The 26,154-nt window shown below is 40.4% G+C and overlaps 15 non-coding genes across 15 annotated transcripts; all 15 read left to right on the top strand.

Moving 5' to 3' along the window:
• Positions 1-603: 603 nt before the first annotated feature.
• trnal-uag (transfer RNA leucine (anticodon UAG)) lies at positions 604-685 on the top strand. Its single transcript has one exon. It is a non-coding gene; the product is annotated as a tRNA-Leu (tRNA).
• A 1,275-nt stretch (positions 686-1,960) lies between these two features.
• trnal-uag (transfer RNA leucine (anticodon UAG)) lies at positions 1,961-2,042 on the top strand. Its single transcript has one exon. It is a non-coding gene; the product is annotated as a tRNA-Leu (tRNA).
• Positions 2,043-4,032: 1,990 nt separating this feature from the next.
• trnal-uag (transfer RNA leucine (anticodon UAG)) lies at positions 4,033-4,114 on the top strand. Its single transcript has one exon. It is a non-coding gene; the product is annotated as a tRNA-Leu (tRNA).
• A 1,990-nt stretch (positions 4,115-6,104) lies between these two features.
• Positions 6,105-6,186, top strand: trnal-uag (transfer RNA leucine (anticodon UAG)). Its single transcript has one exon. It is a non-coding gene; the product is annotated as a tRNA-Leu (tRNA).
• Positions 6,187-11,105: 4,919 nt separating this feature from the next.
• On the top strand, positions 11,106-11,187 carry trnal-uag (transfer RNA leucine (anticodon UAG)). The gene has a single exon. It is a non-coding gene; the product is annotated as a tRNA-Leu (tRNA).
• A 1,288-nt stretch (positions 11,188-12,475) lies between these two features.
• Positions 12,476-12,557, top strand: trnal-uag (transfer RNA leucine (anticodon UAG)). The gene has a single exon. It is a non-coding gene; the product is annotated as a tRNA-Leu (tRNA).
• A 1,289-nt stretch (positions 12,558-13,846) lies between these two features.
• trnal-uag (transfer RNA leucine (anticodon UAG)) lies at positions 13,847-13,928 on the top strand. The gene has a single exon. It is a non-coding gene; the product is annotated as a tRNA-Leu (tRNA).
• A 1,289-nt stretch (positions 13,929-15,217) lies between these two features.
• Positions 15,218-15,299, top strand: trnal-uag (transfer RNA leucine (anticodon UAG)). The gene has a single exon. It is a non-coding gene; the product is annotated as a tRNA-Leu (tRNA).
• Positions 15,300-16,588: 1,289 nt separating this feature from the next.
• On the top strand, positions 16,589-16,670 carry trnal-uag (transfer RNA leucine (anticodon UAG)). The gene has a single exon. It is a non-coding gene; the product is annotated as a tRNA-Leu (tRNA).
• A 1,289-nt stretch (positions 16,671-17,959) lies between these two features.
• On the top strand, positions 17,960-18,041 carry trnal-uag (transfer RNA leucine (anticodon UAG)). The gene has a single exon. It is a non-coding gene; the product is annotated as a tRNA-Leu (tRNA).
• A 1,289-nt stretch (positions 18,042-19,330) lies between these two features.
• On the top strand, positions 19,331-19,412 carry trnal-uag (transfer RNA leucine (anticodon UAG)). The gene has a single exon. It is a non-coding gene; the product is annotated as a tRNA-Leu (tRNA).
• Positions 19,413-20,701: 1,289 nt separating this feature from the next.
• trnal-uag (transfer RNA leucine (anticodon UAG)) lies at positions 20,702-20,783 on the top strand. Its single transcript has one exon. It is a non-coding gene; the product is annotated as a tRNA-Leu (tRNA).
• Positions 20,784-22,072: 1,289 nt separating this feature from the next.
• Positions 22,073-22,154, top strand: trnal-uag (transfer RNA leucine (anticodon UAG)). Its single transcript has one exon. It is a non-coding gene; the product is annotated as a tRNA-Leu (tRNA).
• A 1,289-nt stretch (positions 22,155-23,443) lies between these two features.
• On the top strand, positions 23,444-23,525 carry trnal-uag (transfer RNA leucine (anticodon UAG)). Its single transcript has one exon. It is a non-coding gene; the product is annotated as a tRNA-Leu (tRNA).
• A 1,289-nt stretch (positions 23,526-24,814) lies between these two features.
• On the top strand, positions 24,815-24,896 carry trnal-uag (transfer RNA leucine (anticodon UAG)). The gene has a single exon. It is a non-coding gene; the product is annotated as a tRNA-Leu (tRNA).
• The last annotated feature ends 1,258 nt before the right edge of the window (positions 24,897-26,154 follow it).

Here is a 26,154-nt window from a genome sequence, read left to right as displayed (position 1 = left end):
AGCGCAATTGAAACACTACAGCCAAAATGGGAGCAACTTAGAAAAACTACAACTTCTAGCTCATTTTTCCAAAAACCAGCCTGAAAGTCTTTCTAAAGACTGTTGACATCTAGTGGACGCCCTAGGAACTGCAATCTGGGAGGACTTTGCGTCATAATAAACATGAAAGCCATTGGAAACAGTGGAAGGCTGAATTTTTGGGGGGATAGTTTGTCCTCGGGGTTTCGCCTGCCATATCAGTTATGTTATACACATAGACATCATTTGAACAGTTTTAGAACCGTTAGAGTGTCTTCTATCCAAATCTACCAATTACATGCATATCCTAGCTTCTAGGCCTGAGTAACAGGCAGTTTACATTGGTTACGCTTTTCTTCCGGACGTGAAAATACCGCCCCCTACCCAAGAGAGGTTAAAGGGCTCTATAAATGTGCTCTTCAGACATAGCAGCAAAACAAATAATGTGTTGAGACAGTAAGAAAAAGCAACATGATATAAATGAAGGATACAAAAGGAAAAAATAAAAAATAAGAGACCGAAATTAATGGTAGCTTATCAGGCTTAGGTAACAGATGACAAAGTTTGGGATTGTTAACGGTGAAGGGTAGTGTGGCCGAGTGGTCTAAGGCGCTGGATTTAGGCTCCAGTCTCTCTGGAGGCGTGGGTTCGAATCCCACCGCTGCCATCCTTTTTGTTGTTCGTGCAAGTGTTAAGTGTGGTCATCTCTTGGGTCAATTCAAACTTTGGTAGCGTTTCGATATTCATTCAAGGGAAATTACACCGATGCCATCTTTAGCACACCTCGTCCTGTGCTCTAGCGGTAAATATATAAATATTTAGCATTCATGAAAATACAAGTATTATACTTCAACATAAAGCTTAACTTCTTGTTTATCCAGCCACTGTGTCAGATTTCAAAAAGGCTTTACGGTGAAAGCACACCATGCGATTACCTGAGCACAACGCCCCGCATACAAAAACATGAAAAACATTTTTCAACCAGGCAGGTGCGACACGAAAGTCAGAAATAGCAATATAATAAATGCCTTACCTTTGAAGATCTTCTTCTGTTGGCACTCCAAAAGGTCCCAGTTACATCACAAATGGTCCTTTTGTTCGATAAAGTCCTTCTTTATATCCATAAAAACACGCTTCATTCAATAATCCACCGGTTTCCCTTCTTCAAAATGCATACAAAATGAATCCCAAACGTTACCAATAAACTTATCCAAACAAGTCAAACAACGCTTATAATCAAACCTCAGGTACCCTAATAAGTAAATAAACAATTACGTTTAAGACAGAGAATAGAATGTTCAATACTGGAGATAAATAACAAAGGGCGCGCTTTCAGCCAAGCGCAATTGAAACACTACAGCCAAAATGGGAGCAACTTAGAAAAACTACAACTTCTAGCTCATTTTTCCAAAAACCAGCCTGAAAGTCTTTCTAAAGACTGTTGACATCTAGTGGACGCCCTAGGAACTGCAATCTGGGAGGACTTTGCGTCATAATAAACATGAAAGCCATTGGAAACAGTGGAAGGCTGAATTTTTGGGGGGATAGTTTGTCCTCGGGGTTTCGCCTGCCATATCAGTTATGTTATACACATAGACATCATTTGAACAGTTTTAGAACCGTTAGAGTGTCTTCTATCCAAATCTACCAATTACATGCATATCCTAGCTTCTAGGCCTGAGTAACAGGCAGTTTACATTGGTTACGCTTTTCTTCCGGACGTGAAAATACCGCCCCCTACCCAAGAGAGGTTAAAGGGCTCTATAAATGTGCTCTTCAGACATAGCAGCAAAACAAATAATGTGTTGAGACAGTAAGAAAAAGCAACATGATATAAATGAAGGATACAAAAGGAAAAAATAAAAAATAAGAGACCGAAATTAATGGTAGCTTATCAGGCTTAGGTAACAGATGACAAAGTTTGGGATTGTTAACGGTGAAGGGTAGTGTGGCCGAGTGGTCTAAGGCGCTGGATTTAGGCTCCAGTCTCTCTGGAGGCGTGGGTTCGAATCCCACCGCTGCCATCCTTTTTGTTGTTCGTGCAAGTGTTAAGTGTGGTCATCTCTTGGGTCAATTCAAACTTTGGTAGCGTTTCGATATTCATTCAAGGGAAATTACACCGATGCCATCTTTAGCACACCTCGTCCTGTGCTCTAGCGGTAAATATATAAATATTTAGCATTCATGAAAATACAAGTATTATACTTCAACATAAAGCTTAACTTCTTGTTTATCCAGCCACTGTGTCAGATTTCAAAAAGGCTTTACGGTGAAAGCACACCATGCGATTACCTGAGCACAACGCCCCGCATACAAAAACATGAAAAACATTTTTCAACCAGGCAGGTGCGACACGAAAGTCAGAAATAGCAATATAATAAATGCCTTACCTTTGAAGATCTTCTTCTGTTGGCACTCCAAAAGGTCCCAGTTACATCACAAATGGTCCTTTTGTTCGATAAAGTCCTTCTTTATATCCATAAAAACACGCTTCATTCAATAATCCACCGGTTTCCCTTCTTCAAAATGCATACAAAATGAATCCCAAACGTTACCAATAAACTTATCCAAACAAGTCAAACAACGCTTATAATCAAACCTCAGGTACCCTAATAAGTAAATAAACAATTACGTTTAAGACAGAGAATAGAATGTTCAATACTGGAGATAAATAACAAAGGGCGCGCTTTCACCCAAGCGCAATTGAAACACTACAGCCAAAATGGGAGCAACTTAGAAAAACTACAACTTCTAGCTCATTTTTCCAAAAACCAGCCTGAAAGTCTTTCTAAAGACTGTTGACATCTAGTGGACGCCCTAGGAACTGCAATCTGGGAGGACTTTGCGTCATAATAAACATGAAAGCCATTGGAAACAGTGGAAGGCTGAATTTTTGGGGGGATAGTTTGTCCTCGGGGTTTCGCCTGCCATATCAGTTATGTTATACTCATAGACATGATTTGAACAGTTTTAGAACGTTACATTTACATTACATTTAAGTCATTTAGCAGACGCTCTTATCCAGAGCGACTTACAAATTGGTGCATTCACCTTATGACATCTAGTGGAACAGCCACTTTACAAACAGTGCATTTAAATCTTTTAAGGGGGGGGGGGTCAGAAGGATTACTTTATCCTATCCTAGGTATTCCTTAAAGAGGTGGGGTTTCAGGTGTCTCCGGAAGGTGGTGATTGACTCCGCTGTCCTGGCGTCGTGAGGGAGTTTGTTCCACCATTGGGGGGCCAGAGCAGCGAACAGTTTTGACTGGGCTGAGCGGGAATTGTACTTCCTCAGTGGCAGGGAGGCGAGCAGGCCAGAGGTGGATGAACGCAGTGCCCTTGTTTGGGTGTAGGGCCTGATCAGAGCCTGGAGGTACTGAGGTGCCGTTCCCCTCACAGCTCCGTAGGCAAGCACCATGGTCTTGTAGCGGATGCGAGCTTCAACTGGAAGCCAGTGGAGAGAGCGGAGGAGCGGGGTGACGTGAGAGAACTTGGGAAGGTTGAACACCAGACGGGCTGCGGCGTTCTGGATGAGTTGTAGGGGTTTAATGGCACAGGCAGGGAGCCCAGCCAACAGCGAGTTGCAGTAATCCAGACGGGAGATGACAAGTGCCTGGATTAGGACCTGCGCCGCTTCCTGTGTGAGGCAGGGTCGTACTCTGCGGATGTTGTAGAGCATGAACCTACAGAACCTTTAGAGTGTCTTCTATCCAAATCTACCAATTACATGCATATCCTAGCTTCTAGGCCTGAGTAACAGGCAGTTTACATTGGGCACGCTTTTCTTCCGGACGTGAAAATACCGCCCCCTACCCAAGAGAGGTTAAAGGGCTCTATAAATGTGCTCTTCAGACATAGCAGCAAAACAAATAATGTGTTGAGACAGTAAGAAAAAGCAACATGATATAAATGAAGGATACAAAAGGAAAAAATAAAAAATAAGAGACCGAAATTAATGGTAGCTTATCAGGCTTAGGTAACAGATGACAAAGTTTGGGATTGTTAACGGTGAAGGGTAGTGTGGCCGAGTGGTCTAAGGCGCTGGATTTAGGCTCCAGTCTCTCTGGAGGCGTGGGTTCGAATCCCACCGCTGCCATCCTTTTTGTTGTTCGTGCAAGTGTTAAGTGTGGTCATCTCTTGGGTCAATTCAAACTTTGGTAGCGTTTCGATATTCATTCAAGGGAAATTACACCGATGCCATCTTTAGCACACCTCGTCCTGTGCTCTAGCGGTAAATATATAAATATTTAGCATTCATGAAAATACAAGTATTATACTTCAACATAAAGCTTAACTTCTTGTTTATCCAGCCACTGTGTCAGATTTCAAAAAGGCTTTACGGTGAAAGCACACCATGCGATTACCTGAGCACAACGCCCCGCATACAAAAACATGAAAAACATTTTTCAACCAGGCAGGTGCGACACGAAAGTCAGAAATAGCAATATAATAAATGCCTTACCTTTGAAGATCTTCTTCTGTTGGCACTCCAAAAGGTCCCAGTTACATCACAAATGGTCCTTTTGTTCGATAAAGTCCTTCTTTATATCCATAAAAACACGCTTCATTCAATAATCCACCGGTTTCCCTTCTTCAAAATGCATACAAAATGAATCCCAAACGTTACCAATAAACTTATCCAAACAAGTCAAACAACGCTTATAATCAAACCTCAGGTACCCTAATAAGTAAATAAACAATTACGTTTAAGACAGAGAATAGAATGTTCAATACTGGAGATAAATAACAAAGGGCGCGCTTTCACCCAAGCGCAATTGAAACACTACAGCCAAAATGGGAGCAACTTAGAAAAACTACAACTTCTAGCTCATTTTTCCAAAAACCAGCCTGAAAGTCTTTCTAAAGACTGTTGACATCTAGTGGACGCCCTAGGAACTGCAATCTGGGAGGACTTTGCGTCATAATAAACATGAAAGCCATTGGAAACAGTGGAAGGCTGAATTTTTGGGGGGATAGTTTGTCCTCGGGGTTTCGCCTGCCATATCAGTTATGTTATACTCATAGACATGATTTGAACAGTTTTAGAACGTTACATTTACATTACATTTAAGTCATTTAGCAGACGCTCTTATCCAGAGCGACTTACAAATTGGTGCATTCACCTTATGACATCTAGTGGAACAGCCACTTTACAAACAGTGCATTTAAATCTTTTAAGGGGGGGGGGGTCAGAAGGATTACTTTATCCTATCCTAGGTATTCCTTAAAGAGGTGGGGTTTCAGGTGTCTCCGGAAGGTGGTGATTGACTCCGCTGTCCTGGCGTCGTGAGGGAGTTTGTTCCACCATTGGGGGGCCAGAGCAGCGAACAGTTTTGACTGGGCTGAGCGGGAATTGTACTTCCTCAGTGGCAGGGAGGCGAGCAGGCCAGAGGTGGATGAACGCAGTGCCCTTGTTTGGGTGTAGGGCCTGATCAGAGCCTGGAGGTACTGAGGTGCCGTTCCCCTCACAGCTCCGTAGGCAAGCACCATGGTCTTGTAGCGGATGCGAGCTTCAACTGGAAGCCAGTGGAGAGAGCGGAGGAGCGGGGTGACGTGAGAGAACTTGGGAAGGTTGAACACCAGACGGGCTGCGGCGTTCTGGATGAGTTGTAGGGGTTTAATGGCACAGGCAGGGAGCCCAGCCAACAGCGAGTTGCAGTAATCCAGACGGGAGATGACAAGTGCCTGGATTAGGACCTGCGCCGCTTCCTGTGTGAGGCAGGGTCGTACTCTGCGGATGTTGTAGAGCATGAACCTACAGAACCTTTAGAGTGTCTTCTATCCAAATCTACCAATTACATGCATATCCTAGCTTCTAGGCCTGAGTAACAGGCAGTTTACATTGGGCACGCTTTTCTTCCGGACGTGAAAATACCGCCCCCTACCCAAGAGAGGTTAAAGGGCTCTATAAATGTGCTCTTCAGACATAGCAGCAAAACAAATAATGTGTTGAGACAGTAAGAAAAAGCAACATGATATAAATGAAGGATACAAAAGGAAAAAATAAAAAATAAGAGACCGAAATTAATGGTAGCTTAGCAGGCTTAGGTAACAGATGACAAAGTTTGGGATTGTTGACAGTGAAGGGTAGTGTGGCCGAGTGGTCTAAGGCGCTGGATTTAGGCTCCAGTCTCTCTGGAGGAGTGGGTTCGAATCCAACCGCTGCCATCATTTTTGTTGTTCGTGCAAGTCTTAAGTGTGGTCATCTCTTGGGTCAATTCAAACTTTGGTAGCGTTTCGATATTCATTCAAGGGAAATTACACCGATGCCATCTTTAGCACACCTCGTCCTGTGCTCTAGCGGTAAATATATAAATATTTAGCATTCATGAAAATACAAGTATTATACTTCAACATAAAGCTTAACCTGTTGAGGATGGGGGCGCTGTTGAGACTATTTATGCTAATCGTGTAATTTTTGAAACGGCTTCCCACAAAATCCTTGATCGTACAATATGCATATTATTATTATTATTGGATAGAAAACAGTCTATAGTTTCTATAGGAGTTGAAATTTTGTCTCTAAGTGGAACAGAGCCCATTCTACAGCAATTTCCCTGACATGGAGTCAGATTTCAGAAATTTTGGCCACTGTTCTGGAGTCAGTTAAAAGGGCACTGTTATTGCTATGACTATACGGACACTGCTTACGTCTTCCCCTGGATGCCTTTACGTGATGACGATTTGAATGGGGTCGATTGCGCGTTCACAGGCCCTATAAATAAAAAAAACCTGTAGGTAGGAGCTCCTTTGCAGCTGCGTAATGCGCGTGGAGGACATCGACCTGCTATTTTTCCAAGCGTTAGTTTAGCCTGTTATATTTTTCCGGTCATGTTTTTACTCGTTATAGGAGTTAAAAACATCATAAGGTAGTTAATTTAAAGCGTTTTATAGCAATTTATATCCGTTTAGTGCGATTTTGGGACATTTATTTCTTTAACGCTGTGAATAGCTGGGCACGCTTTCAGTTCATCCCGAACGCAGTTGGCATTTCCACATGGCAAGAGGACAGCTTTCCACCAAAAGACGATTACTCCCAAGAAAGGATCCTTTGCCCAAGATACTGATGGAAGAACAGCTCAAAGTAGGACATTTTTATTATGATAAATCGTGTTTCTGTCGAAACATTTTAGTGGCTTAGGACGCCATGTTTTTTGACGTAGCTTCGCTTGGCGCAAACTGTATTGAAAAGTAAGGATAAATTAAAAAATGTAATTCCGCAATTGTATTAAGAATTAAATTGTCTATCAATCCCTGTCCACCCTATATTTTTTAGTCACGTTTATGAGTATTTATGTATAAGAGTAGATCACTGTCTAAGTGGCGCAAGGACATTTTCTGACCAGCTGAGCTACATTTCACATTGTCTAACCATGATTTTGGTGGCTAAATATAAACATTTTCGATCAAACTCTATATGGATTGTGTAATATGATGTTACAGGAGTGTCATCTGAAGAATTCTGAGAAGGTTAGTGAAAAAATTAATATATTTTGGCGATGTTGACTTTTATCGCTCACTTTGGCTAGAATCAATGCTGGGCTGCTATGTGCTATGTGCTATGCTAATATAACGATTTATTGTGTTTTCGCTGTAAGACACTTAGAAAATCTGAAATATTGTCTGTATTCACAGGATCTGTGTCTTTCGATTCGTGTATGCTGTGTATTTTTACGAAATGTTTGATGATTAGTAAGTAGGTAAACACGTTGCTATAAGTAGTTTTTCTATTCCATTTGTGACGGTGGGTGCAATTGTAACCTATGCCATCTACCTGAAATATGCACTTTTTTCTAACAAAACCTATCCCATACCATAAATATGTTATCAGACTGTCATCTAATGAGTTTTTTTCTTGGTTAGGGGCTATAAATATCTTAGTTTAGCCGAATTGGTGATAGCTACTGGTGTTGGTGGACAAATAAAAGATGGTGGATTATGATAATGTCTTTTTAGGTAATAGATGTACATCTTTACATATTGTGTCTTCCCTGTAAAACATTGTAAATATCGGACATGTTGACTGGATTCACAAGATCTGTGTCTTTCATTAGCTGTATTGGACTTTAATGTGTGAAAGTTAAATATTTAAAAAAAATATTTTTTTTGAATTTCGCGGCACTGGTTTTTCAGTGGGGGTGGGGGGGGAGTGCCGCTAGCGGCACACTCATCCTAGACAGGTTAACTTCTTGTTTATCCAGCCACTGTGTCAGATTTCAAAAAGGCTTTACGGTGAAAGCACACCATGCGATTACCTGAGGACAACGCCCCGCATACAAAAACATGAAAAACATTTTTCAACCAGGCAGGTGCGACACGAAAGTCAGAAATAGCAATATAATAAATGCCTTTCCTTTGAAGATCTTCTTCTGTTGGCACTCCAAAATGTCCCAGTTACATCACAAATGGTCCTTTTGTTCGATAAAGTCCTTCTTTATATCCATAAAAACACGCTTCATTCAATAATCCACCGGTTTCCCTTCTTCAAAATGCATACAAAATGAATCCCAAACGTTACCAATAAACTTATCCAAACAAGTCAAACAACGCTTATAATCAAACCTCAGGTACCCTAATAAGTAAATAAACAATTACGTTTAAGACAGAGAATAGAATGTTCAATACTGGAGATAAATAACAAAGGGCGCGCTTTCACCCAAGCGCAATTGAAACACTACAGCCAAAATGGGAGCAACTTAGAAAAACTACAACTTCTAGCTCATTTTTCCAAAAACCAGCCTGAAAGTCTTTCTAAAGACTGTTGACATCTAGTGGACGCCCTAGGAACTGCAATCTGGGAGGACTTTGCCTCATAATAAACATGAAAGCCATTGGAAACAGTGGAAGGCTGAATTTTTGGGGGGATAGTTTGTCCTCGGGGTTTCGCCTGCCATATCAGTTATGTTATACTCATAGACATGATTTGAACAGTTTTAGAACCTTTAGAGTGTCTTCTATCCAAATCTACCAATTACATGCATATCCTAGCTTCTAGGCCTGAGTAACAGGCAGTTTACATTGGGCACGCTTTTCTTCCGGACGTGAAAATACCGCCCCCTACCCAAGAGAGGTTAACCTGTTGGGGATGGGGGCGCTGTTTAGACTATTTATGCTAATTTGGCAAATTTTTTAAACGGCTTCCCACAAAATCCTTGATCGTACAATATGCATATTATTATTATTATTATTGGATAGAAAACAGTCTATAGTTTCTATAGGAGTTGAAATTTTGTCTCTAAGTGGAACAGAGCCCATTCTACAGCAATTTCCCTGACATGGAGTCAGATTTGAGAAATGTTGGCCACTCTTCTGAAGTCATTTAAAAGGGCACTGTCGTTGCTATGACTATACGGACACTTCTTACGTCTTCCCCTGGATGCCTTTACGTGATGACGATTCCAACGGGGTCGATTGCGCGTTCACAGGCCCTACAAATGAAAAAACCCTGAAGCTAGTCATTCTTTGGGAGCTGCGTCATGAGCCTAGAGGACACCGGCGCGCACCTGTTCCAAGCATTAGTTTAGCCTGTTATATTTCTCCGGTCATCTTTTCACTCGTTATAGGAGTTAAAAACATCATAAGGTAGTTAATTTAAAGCGTTTTATAGCAATTTATATCCGTTTAGTGCGATTTTGGGACATTTATTTTTGCAACGATGTGAAAAGTTGGGCACGCTTTTCAGTTCATCCCGAACGCAGTTGACATTTCCACATGGCAAGAGGACAGCTTTCCACCAAAAGACGATTTCTCCCAAGAAAGGATCCTTTGCCCAAGATACTGATGGAAGAACAGCTCAAGGTAGGACATTTTTATTATGATAAATCGTGTTTCTGTCGAAACATTTTAGTGGCTTAGGACGCCATGTTTTTTGACGTAGCTTCGCTTGGCGCAAACTGTATTGAAAAGTAAGGATAAATAAAAAAATGTAATAACGCAATTGTATTAAGAATTAAATTGTCTATCAATCCCTGTCCACCCTATATTTTTTAGTCACGTTTATGAGTATTTATGTATAAGAGTAGATCACTGTCTAAGTGGCGCAAGGACTTTTTCTTTACCAGCTTGTCTACATTTCACATTGTCTAACCATGATTTTGGTGGCTAAATATAAACATTTTCGATCAAACTGTATATGCATGTTGTAATGTGATGTTACAGGAGTGTCATCGGAAGAATTCTGAGAAGGTTAGTGAAAAAATTAATATCTTTTGGCGATGTTGACTTTTATCGCTCACTTTGGCTAGAATCAATGCTGGGCTGCTAATTGCTATGTGCTAAGCTAATATAACGATTTATTGTGTTTTCGCTGTAAGACACTTAGAAAATCTGAAATATTGTCTGTATTCACAGGATCTGTGTCTTTCGATTCGTGTATGCTGTGTATTTTTACGAAATGTTTGATGATTAGTAGTTAGGTAAACACGTTGCTCATTGTAATTATTCTAGTCCATTTGTGATGGTGGGTGCAAATGTAAACTATGCCATCTACCTGAAATATGCACTTTTTTCTAACAAAACCTATCCCATACCATAAATATGTTATCAGACTGTCATCTAATGAGTTTTTTTGTTGGTTAGGGGCTATAAATATCTTAGTTTAGCCGAATTGGTGATGGCTACTGGTGTTGGTGGACAAATAAAAGATGGTGGATTATGCTAATGTGTTTTTAGGTAATAGATGTACATCTTTACATATTGTGTCTTCCCTGTAAAACATTTTAAAAATCGGAAATGTTGACTGGATTCACAAGATCTGTGTCTTTCATTAGCTGTATTGGACTTTAATGTGTGAAAGTTAAATATTTTAAAAAAATATTTTTTTTGAATTTCGCGGCACTGGTTTTTCAGTGGGGGGGGGGGGGGGGTGCCGCTAGCGCCACGCTGATCCTAGACAGGTTAAAGGGCTCTATAAATGTGCTCTTCAGACATAGCAGCAAAACAAATAATGTGTTGAGACAGTAAGAAAAAGCAACATGATATAAATGAAGGATACAAAAGGAAAAAAGAAAAAATAAGAGACCGAAATTAATGGTAGCTTAGCAGGCTTAGGTAACAGATGACAAAGTTTGGGATTGTTGACGGTGAAGGGTAGTGAGGCCGAGTGGTCTAAGGCGCTGGATTTAGGCTCCAGTCTCTCTGGAGGTGTGGGTTCGAATCCCACCGCTGCCATCCTTTTTGTTGTTCGTGCAAGTCTTAAGTGTGGTCATCTCTTGGGTCAATTCAAACTTTGGTAGCGTTTCGATATTCATTCAAGGGAAATTACACCGATGCCATCTTTAGCACACCTCGTCCTGTGCTCTAGCGGTAAATATATAAATATTTAGCATTCATGAAAATACAAGTATTATACTTCAACATAAAGCTTAACTTCTTGTTTATCCAGCCACTGTGTCAGATTTCAAAAAGGCTTTACAGCGAAAGCACACCATGCGATTACCTGAGGACAACGCCCCGCATACAAAAACATGAAAAACATTTTTCAACCAGGCAGGTGCGACACGAAAGTCAGAAATAGCAATATAATAAATGCCTTACCTTTGAAGATCTTCTTCTGTTGGCACTCCAAAAGGTCCCAGTTACATCACAAATGGTCCTTTTGTTCGATAAAGTCCTTCTTTATATCCATAAAAACTCTGTTTAGGTGGCACGCTTCATTCAATAATCCACCGGTTTCCCTTCTTCAAAATGCATACAAAATGAATCCCAAACGTTACCAATAAACTTATCCAAACAAGTCAAACAATGCTTATAATCAAACCTCAGGTACCCTAATAAGTAAATAAAGAATTACGTTTAAGACAGAGAATAGAATGTTCAATACTGGAGATAAATAACAAAGGGCGCGCTTTCACCCAAGCGCAATTGAAACACTACAGCCAAAATGGGAGCAACTTAGAAAAACTACAACTTCTAGCTCATTTTTCCAAAAACCAGCCTGAAAGTCTTTCTAAAGACTGTTGACATCTAGTGGACGCCCTAGGAACTGCAATCTGGGAGGACTTTGCGTCATAATAAACATGAAAGCCATTGGAAACAGTGGAAGACTGAATTTTTGGGGGATAGTTTGTCCTCGGGGTTTCGCCTGCCATATCAGTTATGTTATACTCATAGACATGATTTGAACAGTTTTAGAACCTTTAGAGTGTCTTCTATCCAAATCTACCAATTACATGCATATCCTAGCTTCTAGGCCTGAGTAACAGGCAGTTTACATTGGGCACGCTTTTCTTCCGGACGTGAAAATACCGCCCCCTACCCAAGAGAGGTTAAAGGGCTCTATAAATGTGCTCTTCAGACATAGCAGCAAAACAAATAATGTGTTGAGACAGTAAGAAAAAGCAACATGATATAAATGAAGGATACAAAAGGAAAAAAGAAAAAATAAGAGACCGAAATTAATGGTAGCTTAGCAGGCTTAGGTAACAGATGACAAAGTTTGGGATTGTTGACGGTGAAGGGTAGTGAGGCCGAGTGGTCTAAGGCGCTGGATTTAGGCTCCAGTCTCTCTGGAGGCGTGGGTTCGAATCCCACCGCTGCCATCCTTTTTGTTGTTCGTGCAAGTCTTAAGTGTGGTCATCTCTTGGGTCAATTCAAACTTTGGTAGCGTTTCAATATTCATTCAAGGGAAATTACACCGATGCCATCTTTAGCACACCTCGTCCTGTGCTCTAGCGGTAAATATATAAATATTTAGCATTCATGAAAATACAAGTATTATACTTCAACATAAAGCTTAACTTCTTGTTTATCCAGCCACTGTGTCAGATTTCAAAAAGGCTTTACAGCGAAAGCACACCATGCGATTACCTGAGGACAACGCCCCGCATACAAAAACATGAAAAACATTTTTCAACCAGGCAGGTGCGACACGAAAGTCAGAAATAGCAATATAATAAATGCCTTACCTTTGAAGATCTTCTTCTGTTGGCACTCCAAAAGGTCCCAGTTACATCACAAATGGTCCTTTTGTTCGATAAAGTCCTTCTTTATATCCATAAAAACTCTGTTTAGGTGGCACGCTTCATTCAATAATCCACCGTTTTCCCTTCTTCAAAATGCATACAAAATGAATCCCAAACGTTACCAATAAACTTATCCAAACAAGTCAAACAACGCTTATAATCAAACCTCAGGTACCCTAATAAGTAAATAAAGAATTACGTTTAAGACAGAGAATAGAATGTTCAATACTGGAGATAAATAACAAAGGGCGCGCTTTCACCCAAGCGCAATTGAAACACTACAGCCAAAATGGGAGCAACTTAGAAAAACTACAACTTCTAGCTCATTTTTCCAAAAACCAGCCTGAAAGTCTTTCTAAAGACTGTTGACATCTAGTGGACGCCCTAGGAACTGCAATCTGGGAGGACTTTGCGTCATAATAAACATGAAAGCCAATGGAAACAGTGGAAGACTGAATTTTTGGGGGGATAGTTTGTCCTCGGGGTTTCGCCTGCCATATCAGTTATGTTATACTCATAGACATGATTTGAACAGTTTTAGAACCTTTAGAGTGTCTTCTATCCAAATCTACCAATTACATGCATATCCTAGCTTCTAGGCCTGAGTAACAGGCAGTTTACATTGGGCACGCTTTTCTTCCGGACGTGAAAATACCGCCCCCTATCCAAGAGAGGTTAAAGGGCTCTATAAATGTGCTCTTCAGACATAGCAGCAAAACAAATAATGTGTTGAGACAGTAAGAAAAAGCAACATGATATAAATGAAGGATACAAAAGGAAAAAAGAAAAAATAAGAGACCGAAATTAATGGTAGCTTAGCAGGCTTAGGTAACAGATGACAAAGTTTGGGATTGTTGACGGTGAAGGGTAGTGTGGCCGAGTGGTCTAAGGTGCTGGATTTAGGCTCCAGTCTCTCTGGAGGCGTGGGTTCGAATCCCACCGCTGCCATCCTTTTTGTTGTTCGTGCAAGTCTTAAGTGTGGTCATCTCTTGGGTCAATTCAAACTTTGGTAGCGTTTCGATATTCATTCAAGGGAAATTACACCGATGCCATCTTTAGCACACCTCGTCCTGTGCTCTAGCGGTAAATATATAAATATTTAGCATTCATGAAAATACAAGTATTATACTTCAACATAAAGCTTAACTTCTTGTTTATCCAGCCACTGTGTCAGATTTCAAAAAGGCTTTACGGTGAAAGCACACCATGCGATTACCTGAGGACAACGCCCCGCATACAAAAACATGAAAAACATTTTTCAACCAGGCAGGTGCGACACGAAAGTCAGAAATAGCAATATAATAAATGCCTTACCTTTGAAGATCTTCTTCTGTTGGCACTCCAAAAGGTCCCAGTTACATCACAAATGGTCCTTTTGTTCGATAAAGTCCTTCTTTATATCCATAAAAACTCTGTTTAGCTGGCACGCTTCATTCAATAATCCACCGGTTTCCCTTCTTCAAAATGCATACAAAATGAATCCCAAACGTTACCAATAAACTTATCCAAACAAGTCAAACAACGCTTATAATCAAACCTCAGGTACCCTAATAAGTAAATAAACAATTACGTTTAAGACAGAGAATAGAATGTTCAATACTGGAGATAAATAACAAAGGGCGCGCTTTCACCCAACCGCAATTGAAACACTACAGCCAAAATGTGAGCAACTTAGAAAAACTACAACTTCTAGCTCATTTTTCCAAAACCCAGCCTGAAAGTCTTTCTAAAGACTTTTGACCTCTAGTGGACGCCCTAGGAACTGCAATCTGGGAGGACTTTGCGTCATAATAAACATGAAAGCCATTGGAAACAGTGGAAGGCTGAATTTTTGGGGGGATAGTTTGTCCTCGGGGTTTCGCCTGCCATATCAGTTATGTTATACTCATAGACATGATTTGAACAGTTTTAGAACCTTTAGAGTGTCTTCTATCCAAATCTACCAATTACATGCATATCCTAGCTTCTAGGCCTGAGTAACAGGCAGTTTACATAAGGCACGATCTTCTTCCGGACGTGAAAATACCGCCCCCTACCCAAGAGAGGTTAAAGGGCTCTATAAATGTGCTCTTCAGACATAGCAGCAAAACAAATAATGTGTTGAGACAGTAAGAAAAAGCAACATGATATAAATGAAGGATACAAAAGGAAAAAAGAAAAAATAAGAGACCGAAATTAATGGTAGCTTAGCAGGCTTAGGTAACAGATGACAAAGTTTGGGATTGTTGACGGTGAAGGGTAGTGTGGCCGAGTGGTCTAAGGTGCTGGATTTAGTCTCCAGTCTCTCTGGAGGCGTGGGTTCGAATCCCACCGCTGCCATCCTTTTTGTTGTTCGTGCAAGTCTTAAGTGTGGTCATCTCTTGGGTCAATTCAAACTTTGGTAGCGTTTCGATATTCATTCAAGGGAAATTACACCGATGCCATCTTTAGCACACCTCGTCCTGTGCTCTAGCGGTAAATATATAAATATTTAGCATTCATGAAAATACAAGTATTATACTTCAACATAAAGCTTAACTTCTTGTTTATCCAGCCACTGTGTCAGATTTCAAAAAGGCTTTACGGTGAAAGCACACCATGCGATTACCTGAGGACAACGCCCCGCATACAAAAACATGAAAAACATTTTTCAACCAGGCAGGTGCGACACGAAAGTCAGAAATAGCAATATAATAAATGCCTTACCTTTGAAGATCTTCTTCTGTTGGCACTCCAAAAGGTCCCAGTTACATCACAAATGGTCCTTTTGTTCGATAAAGTCCTTCTTTATATCCATAAAAACTCTGTTTAGCTGGCACGCTTCATTCAATAATCCACCGGTTTCCCTTCTTCAAAATGCATACAAAATGAATCCCAAACGTTACCAATAAACTTATCCAAACAAGTCAAACAACGCTTATAATCAAACCTCAGGTACCCTAATAAGTAAATAAACAATTACGTTTAAGACAGAGAATAGAATGTTCAATACTGGAGATAAATAACAAAGGGCGCGCTTTCACCCAAGCGCAATTGAAACACTACAGCCAAAATGGGAGCAACTTAGAAAAACTACAACTTCTAGCTCATTTTTCCAAAAACCAGCCTGAAAGTCTTTCTAAAGACTGTTGACCTCTAGTGGACGCCCTAGGAACTGCAATCTGGGAGGGCTTTGCGTCATAATAAACATGAAAGCCATTGGAAACAGTGGAAGGCTGAATTTTTGGGGGGATAGTTTGTCCTCGGGGTTTCGCCTGCCATATCAGTTATGTTATACTCATAGACATGATTTGAACAGTTTTAGAACCTTTAGAGTGTCTTCTATCCAAATCTACCAATTACATGCATATCCTAGCTTCTAGGCCTGAGTAACAGGCAGTTTACATAAGGCACGATCTTCTTCCGGACGTGAAAATACCGCCCCCTACCCAAGAGAGGTTAAAGGGCTCTATAAATGTGCTCTTCAGACATAGCAGCAAAACAAATAATGTGTTGAGACAGTAAGAAAAAGCAACATGATATAAATGAAGGATACAAAAGGAAAAAATTAAAAATAAGAGACCGAAATTAATGGTAGCTTAGCAGGCTTAGGTAACAGATGACAAAGTTTGGGATTGTTGACGGTGAAGGGTAGTGTGGCCGAGTGGTCTAAGGCGCTGGATTTAGGCTCCAGTCTCTCTGGAGGCGTGGGTTCGAATCCCACCGCTGCCATCCTTTTTGTTGTTCGTGCAAGTCTTAAGTGTGGTCATCTCTTGGGTCAATTCAAACTTTGGTAGCGTTTCGATATTCATTCAAGGGAAATTACACCGATGCCATCTTTAGCACACCTCGTCCTGTGCTCTAGCGGTAAATATATAAATATTTAGCATTCATGAAAATACAAGTATTATACTTCAACATAAAGCTTAACTTCTTGTTTATCCAGCCACTGTGTCAGATTTCAAAAAGGCTTTACGGTGAAAGCACACCATGCGATTACCTGTGCACAACGCCCCGCATACAAAAACATGAAAAACATTTTTCAACCAGGCAGGTGCGACACGAAAGTCAGAAATAGCAATATAATAAATGCCTTACCTTTGAAGATCTTCTTCTGTTGGCACTCCAAAAGGTCCCAGTTACATCACAAATGGTCCTTTTGTTCGATAAAGTCCTTCTTTATATCCATAAAAACTCTGTTTAGCTGGCACGCTTCATTCAATAATCCACCGGTTTCCCTTCTTCAAAATGCATACAAAATGAATCCCAAACGTTACCAATAAACTTATCCAAACAAGTCAAACAACGCTTATAATCAAACCTCAGGTACCCTAATAAGTAAATAAACAATTACGTTTAAGACAGAGAATAGAATGTTCAATACTGGAGATAAATAACAAAGGGCGCGCTTTCACCCAAGCGCAATTGAAACACTACAGCCAAAATGGGAGCAACTTAGAAAAACTACAACTTCTAGCTCATTTTTCCAAAACCCAGCCTGAAAGTCTTTCTAAAGACTGTTGACCTCTAGTGGACGCCCTAGGAACTGCAATCTGGGAGGACTTTGCGTCATAATAAACATGAAAGCCATTGGAAACAGTGGAAGGCTGAATTTTTGGGGGGATAGTTTGTCCTCGGGGTTTCGCCTGCCATATCAGTTATGTTATACTCATAGACATGATTTGAACAGTTTTAGAACCTTTAGAGTGTCTTCTATCCAAATCTACCAATTACATGCATATCCTAGCTTCTAGGCCTGAGTAACAGGCAGTTTACATAAGGCACGATCTTCTTCCGGACGTGAAAATACCGCCCCCTACCCAAGAGAGGTTAAAGGGCTCTATAAATGTGCTCTTCAGACATAGCAGCAAAACAAATAATGTGTTGAGACAGTAAGAAAAAGCAACATGATATAAATGAAGGATACAAAAGGAAAAAATTAAAAATAAGAGACCGAAATTAATGGTAGCTTAGCAGGCTTAGGTAACAGATGACAAAGTTTGGGATTGTTGACGGTGAAGGGTAGTGTGGCCGAGTGGTCTAAGGCACTGGATTTAGGCTCCAGTCTCTCTGGAGGCGTGGGTTCGAATCCCACCGCTGCCATCCTTTTTGTTGTTCGTGCAAGTCTTAAGTGTGGTCATCTCTTGGGTCAATTCAAACTTTGGTAGCGTTTCGATATTCATTCAAGGGAAATTACACCGATGCCATCTTTAGCACACCTCGTCCTGTGCTCTAGCGGTAAATATATAAATATTTAGCATTCATGAAAATACAAGTATTATACTTCAACATAAAGCTTAACTTCTTGTTTATCCAGCCACTGTGTCAGATTTCAAAAAGGCTTTACGGTGAAAGCACACCATGCGATTACCTGTGCACAACGCCCCGCATACAAAAACATGAAAAACATTTTTCAACCAGGCAGGTGCGACACGAAAGTCAGAAATAGCAATATAATAAATGCCTTACCTTTGAAGATCTTCTTCTGTTGGCACTCCAAAAGGTCCCAGTTACATCACAAATGGTCCTTTTGTTCGATAAAGTCCTTCTTTATATCCATAAAAACTCTGTTTAGCTGGCACGCTTCATTCAATAATCCACCGGTTTCCCTTCTTCAAAATGCATACAAAATGAATCCCAAACGTTACCAATAAACTTATCCAAACAAGTCAAACAACGCTTATAATCAAACCTCAGGTACCCTAATAAGTAAATAAACAATTACGTTTAAGACAGAGAATAGAATGTTCAATACTGGAGATAAATAACAAAGGGCGCGCTTTCACCCAAGCGCAATTGAAACACTACAGCCAAAATGGGAGCAACTTAGAAAAACTACAACTTCTAGCTCATTTTTCCAAAACCCAGCCTGAAAGTCTTTCTAAAGACTGTTGACCTCTAGTGGACGCCCTAGGAACTGCAATCTGGGAGGACTTTGCGTCATAATAAACATGAAAGCCATTGGAAACAGTGGAAGGCTGAATTTTTGGGGGGATAGTTTGTCCTCGGGGTTTCGCCTGCCATATCAGTTATGTTATACTCATAGACATGATTTGAACAGTTTTAGAACCTTTAGAGTGTCTTCTATCCAAATCTACCAATTACATGCATATCCTAGCTTCTAGGCCTGAGTAACAGGCAGTTTACATAAGGCACGATCTTCTTCCGGACGTGAAAATACCGCCCCCTACCCAAGAGAGGTTAAAGGGCTCTATAAATGTGCTCTTCAGACATAGCAGCAAAACAAATAATGTGTTGAGACAGTAAGAAAAAGCAACATGATATAAATGAAGGATACAAAAGGAAAAAATTAAAAATAAGAGACCGAAATTAATGGTAGCTTAGCAGGCTTAGGTAACAGATGACAAAGTTTGGGATTGTTGACGGTGAAGGGTAGTGTGGCCGAGTGGTCTAAGGCACTGGATTTAGGCTCCAGTCTCTCTGGAGGCGTGGGTTCGAATCCCACCGCTGCCATCCTTTTTGTTGTTCGTGCAAGTCTTAAGTGTGGTCATCTCTTGGGTCAATTCAAACTTTGGTAGCGTTTCGATATTCATTCAAGGGAAATTACACCGATGCCATCTTTAGCACACCTCGTCCTGTGCTCTAGCGGTAAATATATAAATATTTAGCATTCATGAAAATACAAGTATTATACTTCAACATAAAGCTTAACTTCTTGTTTATCCAGCCACTGTGTCAGATTTCAAAAAGGCTTTACGGTGAAAGCACACCATGCGATTACCTGAGGACAACGCCCCGCATACAAAAACATGAAAAACATTTTTCAACCAGGCAGGTGCGACACGAAAGTCAGAAATAGCAATATAATAAATGCCTTACCTTTGAAGATCTTCTTCTGTTGGCACTCCAAAAGGTCCCAGTTACATCACAAATGGTCCTTTTGTTCGATAAAGTCCTTCTTTATATCCATAAAAACTCTGTTTAGCTGGCACGCTTCATTCAATAATCCACCGGTTTCCCTTCTTCAAAATGCATACAAAATGAATCCCAAACGTTACCAATAAACTTATCCAAACAAGTCAAACAACGCTTATAATCAAACCTCAGGTACCCTAATAAGTAAATAAACAATTACGTTTAAGACAGAGAATAGAATGTTCAATACTGGAGATAAATAACAAAGGGCGCGCTTTCACCCAAGCGCAATTGAAACACTACAGCCAAAATGGGAGCAACTTAGAAAAACTACAACTTCTAGCTCATTTTTCCAAAACCCAGCCTGAAAGTCTTTCTAAAGACTGTTGACCTCTAGTGGACGCCCTAGGAACTGCAATCTGGGAGGACTTTGCGTCATAATAAACATGAAAGCCATTGGAAACAGTGGAAGGCTGAATTTTTGGGGGGATAGTTTGTCCTCGGGGTTTCGCCTGCCATATCAGTTATGTTATACTCATAGACATGATTTGAACAGTTTTAGAACCTTTAGAGTGTCTTCTATCCAAATCTACCAATTACATGCATATCCTAGCTTCTAGGCCTGAGTAACAGGCAGTTTACATAAGGCACGATCTTCTTCCGGACGTGAAAATACCGCCCCCTACCCAAGAGAGGTTAAAGGGCTCTATAAATGTGCTCTTCAGACATAGTAGCAAAACAAATAATGTGTTGAGACAGTAAGAAAAAGCAACATGATATAAATGAAGGATACAAAAGGAAAAAATTAAAAATAAGAGACCGAAATTAATGGTAGCTTAGCAGGCTTAGGTAACAGATTACAAAGTTTGGGATTGTTGACGGTGAAGGGTAGTGTGGCCGAGTGGTCTAAGGCACTGGATTTAGGCTCCAGTCTCTCTGGAGGCGTGGGTTCGAATCCCACCGCTGCCATCCTTTTTGTTGTTCGTGCAAGTCTTAAGTGTGGTCATCTCTTGGGTCAATTCAAACTTTGGTAGCGTTTCGATATTCATTCAAGGGAAATTACACCGATGCCATCTTTAGCACACCTCGTCCTGTGCTCTAGCGGTAAATATATAAATATTTAGCATTCATGAAAATACAAGTATTATACTTCAACATAAAGCTTAACTTCTTGTTTATCCAGCCACTGTGTCAGATTTCAAAAAGGCTTTACGGTGAAAGCACACCATGCGATTACCTGTGCACAACGCCCCGCATACAAAAACATGAAAAACATTTTTCAACCAGGCAGGTGCGACACGAAAGTCAGAAATAGCAATATAATAAATGCCTTACCTTTGAAGATCTTCTTCTGTTGGCACTCCAAAAGGTCCCAGTTACATCACAAATGGTCCTTTTGTTCGATAAAGTCCTTCTTTATATCCATAAAAACTCTGTTTAGCTGGCACGCTTCATTCAATAATCCACCGGTTTCCCTTCTTCAAAATGCATACAAAATGAATCCCAAACGTTACCAATAAACTTATCCAAACAAGTCAAACAACGCTTATAATCAAACCTCAGGTACCCTAATAAGTAAATAAACAATTACGTTTAAGACAGAGAATAGAATGTTCAATACTGGAGATAAATAACAAAGGGCGCGCTTTCACCCAAGCGCAATTGAAACACTACAGCCAAAATGGGAGCAACTTAGAAAAACTACAACTTCTAGCTCATTTTTCCAAAACCCAGCCTGAAAGTCTTTCTAAAGACTGTTGACCTCTAGTGGACGCCCTAGGAACTGCAATCTGGGAGGACTTTGCGTCATAATAAACATGAAAGCCATTGGAAACAGTGGAAGGCTGAATTTTTGGGGGGATAGTTTGTCCTCGGGGTTTCGCCTGCCATATCAGTTATGTTATACTCATAGACATGATTTGAACAGTTTTAGAACCTTTAGAGTGTCTTCTATCCAAATCTACCAATTACATGCATATCCTAGCTTCTAGGCCTGAGTAACAGGCAGTTTACATAAGGCACGATCTTCTTCCGGACGTGAAAATACCGCCCCCTACCCAAGAGAGGTTAAAGGGCTCTATAAATGTGCTCTTCAGACATAGTAGCAAAACAAATAATGTGTTGAGACAGTAAGAAAAAGCAACATGATATAAATGAAGGATACAAAAGGAAAAAATTAAAAATAAGAGACCGAAATTAATGGTAGCTTAGCAGGCTTAGGTAACAGATGACAAAGTTTGGGATTGTTGACGGTGAAGGGTAGTGTGGCCGAGTGGTCTAAGGCACTGGATTTAGGCTCCAGTCTCTCTGGAGGCGTGGGTTCGAATCCCACCGCTGCCATCCTTTTTGTTGTTCGTGCAAGTCTTAAGTGTGGTCATCTCTTGGGTCAATTCAAACTTTGGTAGCGTTTCGATATTCATTCAAGGGAAATTACACCGATGCCATCTTTAGCACACCTCGTCCTGTGCTCTAGCGGTAAATATATAAATATTTAGCATTCATGAAAATACAAGTATTATACTTCAACATAAAGCTTAACTTCTTGTTTATCCAGCCACTGTGTCAGATTTCAAAAAGGCTTTACGGTGAAAGCACACCATGCGATTACCTGTGCACAACGCCCCGCATACAAAAACATGAAAAACATTTTTCAACCAGGCAGGTGCGACACGAAAGTCAGAAATAGCAATATAATAAATGCCTTACCTTTGAAGATCTTCTTCTGTTGGCACTCCAAAAGGTCCCAGTTACATCACAAATGGTCCTTTTGTTCGATAAAGTCCTTCTTTATATCCATAAAAACTCTGTTTAGCTGGCACGCTTCATTCAATAATCCACCGGTTTCCCTTCTTCAAAATGCATACAAAATGAATCCCAAACGTTACCAATAAACTTATCCAAACAAGTCAAACAACGCTTATAATCAAACCTCAGGTACCCTAATAAGTAAATAAACAATTACGTTTAAGACAGAGAATAGAATGTTCAATACTGGAGATAAATAACAAAGGGCGCGCTTTCACCCAAGCGCAATTGAAACACTACAGCCAAAATGGGAGCAACTTAGAAAAACTACAACTTCTAGCTCATTTTTCCAAAACCCAGCCTGAAAGTCTTTCTAAAGACTGTTGACCTCTAGTGGACGCCCTAGGAACTGCAATCTGGGAGGACTTTGCGTCATAATAAACATGAAAGCCATTGGAAACAGTGGAAGGCTGAATTTTTGGGGGGATAGTTTGTCCTCGGGGTTTCGCCTGCCATATCAGTTATGTTATACTCATAGACATGATTTGAACAGTTTTAGAACCTTTAGAGTGTCTTCTATCCAAATCTACCAATTACATGCATATCCTAGCTTCTAGGCCTGAGTAACAGGCAGTTTACATAAGGCACGATCTTCTTCCGGACGTGAAAATACCGCCCCCTACCCAAGAGAGGTTAAAGGGCTCTATAAATGTGCTCTTCAGACATAGTAGCAAAACAAATAATGTGTTGAGACAGTAAGAAAAAGCAACATGATATAAATGAAGGATACAAAAGGAAAAAATTAAAAATAAGAGACCGAAATTAATGGTAGCTTAGCAGGCTTAGGTAACAGATGACAAAGTTTGGGATTGTTGACGGTGAAGGGTAGTGTGGCCGAGTGGTCTAAGGCACTGGATTTAGGCTCCAGTCTCTCTGGAGGCGTGGGTTCGAATCCCACCGCTGCCATCCTTTTTGTTGTTCGTGCAAGTCTTAAGTGTGGTCATCTCTTGGGTCAATTCAAACTTTGGTAGCGTTTCGATATTCATTCAAGGGAAATTACACCGATGCCATCTTTAGCACACCTCGTCCTGTGCTCTAGCGGTAAATATATAAATATTTAGCATTCATGAAAATACAAGTATTATACTTCAACATAAAGCTTAACTTCTTGTTTATCCAGCCACTGTGTCAGATTTCAAAAAGGCTTTACGGTGAAAGCACACCATGCGATTACCTGTGCACAACGCCCCGCATACAAAAACATGAAAAACATTTTTCAACCAGGCAGGTGCGACACGAAAGTCAGAAATAGCAATATAATAAATGCCTTACCTTTGAAGATCTTCTTCTGTTGGCACTCCAAAAGGTCCCAGTTACATCACAAATGGTCCTTTTGTTCGATAAAGTCCTTCTTTATATCCATAAAAACTCTGTTTAGCTGGCACGCTTCATTCAATAATCCACCGGTTTCCCTTCTTCAAAATGCATACAAAATGAATCCCAAACGTTACCAATAAACTTATCCAAACAAGTCAAACAACGCTTATAATCAAACCTCAGGTACCCTAATAAGTAAATAAACAATTACGTTTAAGACAGAGAATAGAATGTTCAATACTGGAGATAAATAACAAAGGGCGCGCTTTCACCCAAGCGCAATTGAAACACTACAGCCAAAATGGGAGCAACTTAGAAAAACTACAACTTCTAGCTCATTTTTCCAAAACCCAGCCTGAAAGTCTTTCTAAAGACTGTTGACCTCTAGTGGACGCCCTAGGAACTGCAATCTGGGAGGACTTTGCGTCATAATAAACATGAAAGCCATTGGAAACAGTGGAAGGCTGAATTTTTGGGGGGATAGTTTGTCCTCGGGGTTTCGCCTGCCATATCAGTTATGTTATACTCATAGACATGATTTGAACAGTTTTAGAACCTTTAGAGTGTCTTCTATCCAAATCTACCAATTACATGCATATCCTAGCTTCTAGGCCTGAGTAACAGGCAGTTTACATAAGGCACGATCTTCTTCCGGACGTGAAAATACCGCCCCCTACCCAAGAGAGGTTAAAGGGCTCTATAAATGTGCTCTTCAGACATAGTAGCAAAACAAATAATGTGTTGAGACAGTAAGAAAAAGCAACATGATATAAATGAAGGATACAAAAGGAAAAAATTAAAAATAAGAGACCGAAATTAATGGTAGCTTAGCAGGCTTAGGTAACAGATGACAAAGTTTGGGATTGTTGACGGTGAAGGGTAGTGTGGCCGAGTGGTCTAAGGCACTGGATTTAGGCTCCAGTCTCTCTGGAGGCGTGGGTTCGAATCCCACCGCTGCCATCCTTTTTGTTGTTCGTGCAAGTCTTAAGTGTGGTCATCTCTTGGGTCAATTCAAACTTTGGTAGCGTTTCGATATTCATTCAAGGGAAATTACACCGATGCCATCTTTAGCACACCTCGTCCTGTGCTCTAGCGGTAAATATATAAATATTTAGCATTCATGAAAATACAAGTATTATACTTCAACATAAAGCTTAACTTCTTGTTTATCCAGCCACTGTGTCAGATTTCAAAAAGGCTTTACGGTGAAAGCACACCATGCGATTACCTGTGCACAACGCCCCGCATACAAAAACATGAAAAACATTTTTCAACCAGGCAGGTGCGACACGAAAGTCAGAAATAGCAATATAATAAATGCCTTACCTTTGAAGATCTTCTTCTGTTGGCACTCCAAAAGGTCCCAGTTACATCACAAATGGTCCTTTTGTTCGATAAAGTCCTTCTTTATATCCATAAAAACTCTGTTTAGCTGGCACGCTTCATTCAATAATCCACCGGTTTCCCTTCTTCAAAATGCATACAAAATGAATCCCAAACGTTACCAATAAACTTATCCAAACAAGTCAAACAACGCTTATAATCAAACCTCAGGTACCCTAATAAGTAAATAAACAATTACGTTTAAGACAGAGAATAGAATGTTCAATACTGGAGATAAATAACAAAGGGCGCGCTTTCACCCAAGCGCAATTGAAACACTACAGCCAAAATGGGAGCAACTTAGAAAAACTACAACTTCTAGCTCATTTTTCCAAAACCCAGCCTGAAAGTCTTTCTAAAGACTGTTGACCTCTAGTGGACGCCCTAGGAACTGCAATCTGGGAGGACTTTGCGTCATAATAAACATGAAAGCCATTGGAAACAGTGGAAGGCTGAATTTTTGGGGGGATAGTTTGTCCTCGGGGTTTCGCCTGCCATATCAGTTATGTTATACTCATAGACATGATTTGAACAGTTTTAGAACCTTTAGAGTGTCTTCTATCCAAATCTACCAATTACATGCATATCCTAGCTTCTAGGCCTGAGTAACAGGCAGTTTACATAAGGCACGATCTTCTTCCGGACGTGAAAATACCGCCCCCTACCCAAGAGAGGTTAAAGGGCTCTATAAATGTGCTCTTCAGACATAGTAGCAAAACAAATAATGTGTTGAGACAGTAAGAAAAAGCAACATGATATAAATGAAGGATACAAAAGGAAAAAATTAAAAATAAGAGACCGAAATTAATGGTAGCTTAGCAGGCTTAGGTAACAG

This window comes from Salvelinus fontinalis, unplaced genomic scaffold (genome assembly GCF_029448725.1).
Source record: "Salvelinus fontinalis isolate EN_2023a unplaced genomic scaffold, ASM2944872v1 scaffold_1079, whole genome shotgun sequence".
NCBI lineage: Eukaryota > Metazoa > Chordata > Actinopteri > Salmoniformes > Salmonidae > Salvelinus > Salvelinus fontinalis.
Note: the sequence above shows the minus strand (reverse complement) of the source record. Positions and strands in the feature narration are given on the sequence as shown.